Consider the following 9,636-nt stretch of genomic DNA (forward strand, 5'->3'; position numbering starts at 1 on the left):
AGATCAGGAAAATTTCATAAAATCGAAATTTACATCATTTTTTTATCACACGTTTTGCATATGTCTATCTCATGCTTTCTCACTCCAAATTAAATTGAGCTTAATTGAATTTGTTCTTGACAAATTCTTCCATATCGGAAATATTCTTTATTCTTCAAATAATACCGTATCAAAGTCTATGCGATCAAAAAGAATCGGGACGGGATGCGAATGAAATGTGAACACGAACGATTTAAGATCTGGAAAAAAGTGGTAATCAGCCATTGAACATCTAACCTATCTTTTTCTATCTTTACCTGAGCGGTCAAAGGTGCCCTCTTAAATCTCCCTTAATTCCTGCTCACTTTTTTTTATCCTAATTGCCCTATAAATAGAGATCCCTCAAACTTCTATTACAATATTTCATGGATTTTCTACCTTACAAGTAATTCTTTTCATCAACTTTTCAAAGATCAATCCTACTCGTGTTCGTCCTTCAGAAATCTTTATCTCTATTTTCTATCCTATAAATAAATTCCTCTTGTAACATATAATCTAGTTTTCTTCTAATTTTACTTACAAAATCTTTCAATTTCTGCAATCAATCTCTTAGCGTCCTTTCCAGCAGAATTCCCTCTAAAAACTGACACTTCTACGCTTCTTTTCTATCTGGCAACTCCTAACCATAAAAGTATCTCTAATCTATAAAGGCTGACCCCCATAATTATTTAAATTCAAATTTAGAATCTGCAACAGAATTTGTTATGATTTTTAAAAGAAGAAAAAAAGTGTGAAGGAATATGTTAGACATATACGCGGGACCGAAAGAAAGGGAATTGAATTTCGACTTCATAAAATTTTCCTGATCTAGAAGGTGTACCGGAGCCATATAGGCTCCGACACACTTTCAGATCAGAAATATTTAGTGAAATCGAAATTCGCTTCCCTTTCTTTCCCAAAAGTTTTTCATATATCTATCCTACTCTTTTTCATTCTTCTTCTTATTTTAAACGTCACCACAAAATCAATTTAGTTTAATCCAATTGTAAGTGCTAAAGAATGAGATAGGCATATACAGAACGTTTGAGGAAGAAATACGTGCGAATTTCGATCGAAAGAAATTCTCCTGATCTAAAAGGTCTGCCGGGGGCATAATTACCGCACAACTTGTATACAGTAGACTCTCTCAAACTTGGGCATTTGGGACCGAAATGTCACTCAAACTAAACCCGTCAAATAATTTCGTCAGATATCTTGCAGATTTCCGCAGAAAATCGCTACATCTCTGCTGAAAATTCTGCCGAGAAATCTGTAGATATACCTACGAATTTTATTTGGGCTTGGGACAAAATTCGTCAGAAATTTTTGCAGATTTTCTGACGAATCCTGGTGCATACTCTGACGAATTTCTGTAGATATTTTGCCGATTTTCTGTAGATTTTTTCTGCATTCCAGACTTTCCAGACATGTGTGTCAGAAAAGATGGAACATTTTTCATTTTTGTTTACAAAATTCAATAGAGTTATTCTTGGTGATATCACAGTCTTAATATAAAATGAAGAATTCTCCGACGCCGTGTTCTAAGTAGAGAATAATGAAGTGAAAACTTTAAGCAGAATGTCAACCTAAATTTCGTGTTTTTGTATCATTTCGTGGGCATTTTTTAAGAAATTAGTATTTTTGTCTTGAATCTTTTTACTCATCTAAAATGTTTAATCGGTAATGCTTGTTAAGCAGAGCATACTATTTTCTTTGTAACTTCTACAGTTTCTTGATAAATCAACAATATTTTTGTTGAGACAATGGAGACTATGCAGATTTCTTATGCAGATATTCTGCCGAGAATCTGCAGATTTTCGGAAGAATTTCTGCCGAAAATCTACAGATTTTCTGGCAGAAATTCTGCCGAAAATCTACAGAATTTCTCTAAATGTACTAGAATATGCCGTTACAATTCAAAAAACCTCCGAGTAAAATCGGCAAGTAGAGCAATGATTTGACGGGGAGAGAAATGCGTGCGTCAAACTTTTTGAAATGCAACGATTTTTTGTTCATCTGAATAATCATACTAATTTTACATACTCATATTTATTGTAAATTGCATAAGAACCATTCAATAATGCGAAATCACATCATAATGGCTCCGGCACACCTTTTAGATCAGAAAAATTTCATGAAGTGGAAAATGGAATGCCTTTCTTTCTCACATATTTTGCATATGACTATCTCATTCTTTCGCATACCAAATTCGATTGAGCTAAATTGAATTTGGAGTGATGTTGAAAAGAAGAAGAAGAGTACGAGAGAATGAGATAGACATGTGCAAAGCATGTCAGAAAGAAAAGGATTCGAATTTCGACTTCATGAAATTTTCCTGATCTAAAAGGTATGCCGGAGTCATAACTAAGACAAACCGTGGCAAAATTGAGCATAGGGTGGATTGTTGAAAGGGAGACACTTAAGAAAAAGTTCAATTTCAAATGCATTTTTAAGCCGAATAAATATTTATTATTTATTATTATGAGATTCCTTGTCAAATATTCTAACAGAATCTTAACAGTTTTTATTGGGATTTTCAATCAATTAATTAGAATATTCAATCAAATTAGAAAACAACACATTTTGAAAAGATGGACAAAATTTTGAAAAGTTGGACAAAAACTTTTGGAAAGTTGGACATAGTGATATTAATGACAAAATATCTAGAAAATCAAATGTTGAGGGTTTTCTGTGTATACTTGCACATTGTATGGTTATGCTAATCCCTCCTTTATGCCCGGGTAACAGTTGAGGACCGCTAATTACCAAGAACTTCCTGGACGTCCAACCAAAAAGAGGTTCTGTAAATTTCACAGACGCCTCGCGCTGTCCAGGAGTTGTAGCTTTAAAGCGGATGCAATTTTTAGCACATTTCAATTCCCCATCCGAACAAATCCTTTTCCACTTGCTTTGGGAGTTCTGTAGAGGCTCCTATTTGTCTTTCTCCAGGAGTTTTTGCGATATTTACTATCCATTCTGTCAGAAAAAGTGGTCTTCGGAATCTGGAAATCTTGGCAGCCTTTCTCCACGAGATTTTCTCCTTATCAGCTGCTAACTGCTGTTGCAACTATTTCTCCGGATACTTAAGAATCTTTGTCGTCTTTGTTAACATGATTTCACTGCACAAAACCACCAAATTCATTCACAAAATCAACTTGTCCAAGATTTCATAAAATTTATTTTGAAAGCAACACGAAATTAAATCACTTTTCTCTCCTTTTTAAATGTAATATTTCACAAATATTTTTTATTCACCTTTTAAATGGATGCATGTCCTTCGATTTTCACTACGGACTTTAAAATATTTCACAAATTATGCAGAAAAATTAAAAAAAAAAAACACTTTGATATTTTACTAGCAACTTCCATAAGAAACTGAGAAAATGACAACTACCGTGTCAAGGTTACGAATATCACGAATGCAATACATTTTTTAAATTCTTCTTGCAAGTCACTCTTCGATTGTTTAATAACGACTTTTGCGTTTTTAACTTCTCGAATAATCACAAAATTAGGTTTAATAATCTTTTTATCGAAAATTGAAATAATTAGTTGATTTATTATCAAGTTTTTAGGGAGGTGTCTCACATTCCACAGTGCTTCGTCCAACTTTCCAAACTGTCTCGCTTTAGACTTTTTACCCTATTTGCTTCATTCGAAAATTTGAATTTAATGTCGACAAACATTTTTCAAATCAAATTGCTGCCCGAATTAAAAAGTAGTCCGATCTTGAAAAAACCGAATTAGCGAGAGTCTACTGTATCAGGAAAATTTCAATCAAACGTGTCATCTTTCTTTTTCTTAAACTTTTTGCGTATGTCCATCAGACTTCTTCTCATTCTTCTTCTTCTTTCGAACATCAAAACAAAATCAATTTAGGGGAAACTAGGGCAGTAGTAAACACGGGGTAGCTGTAAACACTGCGATATTTTTAATTAAATATTGAATATCAGAGAACGAGACCTATATGAATTTATAGATAGTATAGGAATTTTTGTTCCTTGAACAACTGGTCGACATAAGTCCAAGTAAATTAAACATAAATATCAGTGTTTACAACTACCCCGTGTTTACTATTGCCCCAGTTTCCCCTAGTTCGAACAAAAGTACTTATTAATTTTACCGATCAAAATTGTTATTTTTTTTTTGACAAAGTGTTAATCATTTTACTAACAAAATTTTAATTATTCTACACTGCAAATTCAATTTTTTGTTGAAGGAAATCACAATTTTACTGACCATTCTTAAATTTGTACCGACCCAAAATGATTTTTTATTAAAAAAAAAAACATCTTTTTTACTGTCTATTTTTTACCAATATACTGATCACAAATATTTTTCTCATTTTAAAATACATTTAAAAATAAAACCATCGTTTAGAAATACAGTTTTGTGTGATAGTTAGAAGTTGTGGTAGATATTATAGAATTCAGCAAACGAACATAAAATATTGAATTAGAAAAAAAAATAAGACAAAAGAAATATTCAAAGCATTTTATAGGGTTGTTTTACACTAAATGACTGAACATAATATTCTCTCCATCAATTTTGTTCACAAAGAGCAACGAATAAAAATCCCATAAATTTACAACATAAATCACACTGCAATATTGAATTTCAATATGCAGAAAAATTGTAACAGTCAATAGTCAAAGTTTAATTAACCAAAATAGTGTGATATTATACACAGTTTCATTAAAATGATTTATCCCACTGGGTCACTTTAAGCCAATGGTATAATAACTGAAATGCAATACATCATGGAGTATATGTGCCTCGTCACTATTTTGCATAAATTAAATACTTAATGCTGTAGTGGATATATCCTGCTGGGAGAATTTAAATTGCTTGTACATTTGTTAAGTTTGCCCATGATAAACTTTCACTAGTGACATGTATACTCTTGTTTTAATAGGTTGTTGCATATAGAGTGTTAATTGTTGGTCTTCAATATTCAAGAAAATAATATGATGCTGCAGTAACGAAATTTTTTATGTTTTAAAACAATGTGGCTCAAAAGAAATAATTTGGAAATAAAATAATGAATTTTAATGGTTGTTAAACGACTAATTTGCATGGAAATGAATTTGTGAAGAAATATGAACAAAGTTCGCATACGTATTTATTTTTCAGTTTTTAATCTGAAATAAGAATTTTAATAATTTATTTTTATATTATCAAAATACAACAAAACATCTCAAACTTTTCTCTTTACAAAATTGAAATGATTTCTATTTTCTTTTTCATTAGATAAACTTCAATAACCAATTTATTTTGACTCTCAGAAACAGAAAAGGACATTAAAAAATTACAGCTTTTTTCAGAAAATTGCAAGATTTAAAAATTATTTCACAATTAATTTTCATAAAGCTTCTTTATGTGTTTTTTAAACGTCCATTTAAATAGAAAGTACTTCTAGGTTCACCCACCATGCTATACATTTATTAATTCGGAAAGTATCTTTAAATGGTTCCTGTCTGAGATAAAACTTTCTTTCTTTTTGTTATAATCTCCCCAAGTGTGTCTCGACTGAAATAGAAGATTTTGAAAACAATCTGTTATATTTCAAAGTCGTGCCGTTGGTGAAAAGGAGTGTCTAACACAAACTAATGGCCTTTACACGGTAGAGAAATTTATGTCAATATTGAAAGCTTTTTCCTACATAAGCGTAGGGAATTTGCTTCAATATGGACATAAATTTCTCCAGTGTGTAGAGGCCATAAAGCTGAAAAATTGATAAGGTAATTTAATATTTCCAGCATTCAGTAATTAAGTAGGAATAGAAAGACACCAAAATATCAAAAAACTAGTTTTCACTCCTTCATTTTTGTAAGTCGGATATATTGACTTAGTTCATACCTGAAGCCCCTGAAAGGTATAATACTGATTAACTCTAAAATCAAAATTTGTAGTGACTGCAAAATTTTCACAAAAAGCTAATTTCAAAAACGGAGTGAGAAATATATTCCCGATATTTAAAGATTGCGACGTGTAACGATTCATTCATTTTTTCATTCATTTTCAACCGCTTATCCCTATTGGGGTCGCGGGCTCATGACATCCAAATTAGCAGCCCACGCTGGTCGATCCTTTGCCACTTCAGGAAGATGTTTGGGTTCAATCCCAAGGCGCCCCCACGCAAGATCCTGAATTTTATTCAGCCACCTTGTCCTAGGTCTGCCCTGAGGTCGAGGTCTCCTCAGAATGGCTTGCATAGCTTTTTTGGGGAATCTTTCACGTGTAACAATATAATACAAATTTAGCAATTGATGAAAACAAAAAACTTTTTTTTATTAAAAAAGTATAATATGTTGAATCCCGGTCAAAATCTCAAATTAAACCTTTCACTGTTAATAATTCCAGAGAGCTTCGTAAGACTTTTGAGAAAAATGAAAAAAAAGAAAATAAAACAATATAAGGTCACTGTATCAAATATCGTCCAGCTTGCAATTTCGGCCACTTCTTTGTTCGTCACTTTTCCATAAATTGTCTGGTTTTACGTATTCTAAATATTTTAAAATAAAAAAAAAAGAAAAAACAAAAAATATCCCTTCTACGAACGAAAGAAAAAGCCTTTGGGAGAATTCCGGAAGAACAAGGAACTATAAGAATCAAGGCGGCCGAAATATTATCCAAAGCTATGTCTACATTGTAATCAGCAATTTTTATTTATTTTAAAATGTATTAGGAAAGATTTTAGAGAAAATAAAGATGATAAACTGTTTTCAAGGTTCCAAGCAAAATTAAATAATTCAACTATGCCGAAATTTGGTATAGTTTCCTTATTAGTTTATTTCGAAATCTTGAAATTTTAATCGATATATAAAATTCAAATCGGAAGTTGTTGTCTTGGATATAAAAATTTCAAGATTTTTGACAGGTTTGTCATCTCCAATTTCTTTTCCGTTTTTAAAACACAATTTTTATCACCTATAGACATAATCTTTAGTCTATTTGGGAGTATCTAAACGGGGGGATTTTAATTCGAAACCGCCATTTTGAAACAAAAGTCCCCCACCGAGCTTCAGACTGGCGCATTTTTGCTTATCATTTGGCGGTTAAAATCTCCCTATTCGAAAGCTCTATTTGTTTATGTTCGAATATTTTGACATTTCAAGGGATTTTAATTTTTTTTGGTTTTCAAGAGATGTTTCTCTTGTGAACTATTTTCAAAGTTATCAAGAGTCGAAAAGCTGGTGAAATAGGGACACGCTATCGATCACTCTTCTGAATGCATTTTTAATCTTCATTAGAATATGGTCGAATTGTTAAATAGACATCCTTGTGTAGTTATGGAATTTGTCAGTTGAAAAGTGATATTCAACTAATTTCTAGGAACTTAGAGACCCTTACGTTTATGAATAAAGTTGAGTTATAGAAAAATAAAAAATTACGATATTTTCTTAATTTAGCAACAATATTAGCATAAAATCCTGCGGTAGGACAGTTTTGTTATAGAGGATGGGTTCCCCATCTCCTCTTCCTTATAAAGTGTTCGTCTCCAGGCATAAATATTAACTTTACCACTCTTTAACAAGTTCTTTGATTGTAAAACACTGCGTGATTGACGTTCGAAACGTTTCGAAATATAATAGAAAGTCTTCCAGACTAACTATTTTAGTTAGAGCACACTTGGAGAATTTATAACAGAGGGTGGAGAAAATTTATCTCAGGAATGAACCACTAGGGGAGATTTCCCGAGACTCACCGGGAATAGCACATTGGGGTGCATTTCGAAATCCCCCCGTATAGAAGACGCCTTAAAGTGCTTAAAGTAATTTTCGGTAGATATTTAAATATCTTGCTCAACGACTTAGTTGAAATTTTAAATTATTCTTTTGTTAATTTAGAAATTAAACCGCTTTTAAAGTCGCTGAAATAATAATTTCTTCTACATAAATATAAATGCTTTTCATATTTTGTTTGTGGCTAATTAAAAATTAAAAAAAAAACAATTTAAATTTTGATAATGAAAATATGTACTCAAAACTCTAATTGAAAGCGTTCTATCGTCTGTCGGTTGATATTTATGATGGGTACTTATTACAGAATCTACTATATTGATTGCAGTTCAATGAACGGACTCCAATCTTAATATGTTTCCAATGTACATTTTCCATTTAATTAAATTACTGCATTGTTCCCAATCCGAATAATACAATATTATTATTATAATTGTTTAAACTTTGATTATTTGAAAAGGATTCCAATAATCAATAATATGTAATTTATTCATGTGTATCATGCAAGTCCTGTCTAATATACATAATATTATGAATAGCATCGTCAAATGTATGAACATTATATAAAATTTAAATGAAAGAGTATAATAGCATGATGAAAATTACATTAAATCCCTTCAGCTATTTCTCCTCAATTTTTCTGCATGCAATTTCTAAAGGAGAGTCAAATGAAATATTCTCTAATTAGTGATTTTATTGTTTAATTTTTATTTTTAAGCTAGAGGGTATGCAAATAAATGCTGTTGAAGAAAAGCATTGCACAAATAGTACACTTGCTTTAAGGTTTTTCCCCATCTTAAAACACTTATTGCCCATTGCGGACTCCACAAAGAATGATGAATTGTTTCTCAACAATGGAATAAGACTATCTGAAGAGAAAACATTTTATATTATCCAAGTTTGCTTGAGTCTTATATATTTTTCATACAATTCCGTGAACTTATCAAAAGCAATCAAAATTCAGTCATTTAGAGTAAAACAACATCAAAACTCTTTCTTGATGTCTTGCAATTTTTATATAGCGTAGCCAGATCAGAGGATGGGACAACAACAAAGGAATACGTAGAGAGGGTAAGAGAAAAGCATAAAAAAAATAAAATGATGATAGGGTGAATTTAATTTATTTCCATGTGATATTGTAATGATAAAAAAAAAGATGTCAAGAAATAAAGACGACAAAGAAAAGTTTGTTCCGCAATATTTCTCAACAAAAAGCTTTAGTGTGATGGATTTTTTCTCTGTAGCTCTGTGGATGAATGCTGGATGGTACAAGGAAGTCAGTATAAAAGTCCAAGGAATCATTATTAAATCTGAATTTGAAATGGAACAGAAATTAACTCTGCAAAACTGCTCGTTCACGTTTAAATTATGCATTAAAGCAAAAGACAATTTCGTATTGTTACTCCTTCTAATTCTTTTATACCAAAGAGTGTCTTCGTCAAAAATGCCCGAGAAAATTAATTAAGTTTATTTTTTCGGGGTAATAAGAAACGGAAAAAGATTTTCAGAGGTTTCTCTTTAATTTATTTGATTGACCTCAATTGATTGCACTTCAAATTGTTGATGAAGCAAGAAGACCAAAGAAATCAATGAAAAACAAACGTTCCTCTTGATTCCATCCTAAATGGACGAAGAGATAAGGGTTTTGTCTTATGGACGAAAGGTCTTTTGAAATGTATCCATAATCGATCTGTTATCGAGTTCATTGGTCAATAGGTCAATATTTCGGAGACAGAAATCATCTCTCTAAGAAAGCAAGAGGTAGTGAATAATTTTGGAGTGGGATTTTGAGCCGGGGTTGATACTTTGACCAAAATGTAGTTATTTATCTACGGTCAAAGTCAATCACTTTCCAATTTTATATATTGCTCTGGAT

At 31.6% G+C, this 9,636-nt stretch overlaps 1 protein-coding gene across 2 annotated transcripts in view; it reads left to right on the forward strand.

Annotated features, from left to right (window-relative positions):
• The window catches only part of LOC129805343 (ring canal kelch homolog), a 31,040-nt gene extending 22,095 nt beyond the window's left edge, over positions 1-8,945 (forward strand). The window contains exon 5 of one of the 2 annotated variants that reach the window (XM_055853204.1): positions 8,783-8,945. The gene's annotated coding sequence lies outside the window, so the exon portion shown is untranslated. The remainder of the gene's footprint in view (positions 1-8,782) is intronic. The other variant, XM_055853205.1, reaches the window with a different exon arrangement.
• The last annotated feature ends 691 nt before the right edge of the window (positions 8,946-9,636 follow it).

The sequence above is a fragment of the Phlebotomus papatasi genome, chromosome 3, assembly GCF_024763615.1.
Source record: "Phlebotomus papatasi isolate M1 chromosome 3, Ppap_2.1, whole genome shotgun sequence".
NCBI classification, from domain to species: Eukaryota; Metazoa; Arthropoda; class Insecta; order Diptera; family Psychodidae; genus Phlebotomus; species Phlebotomus papatasi.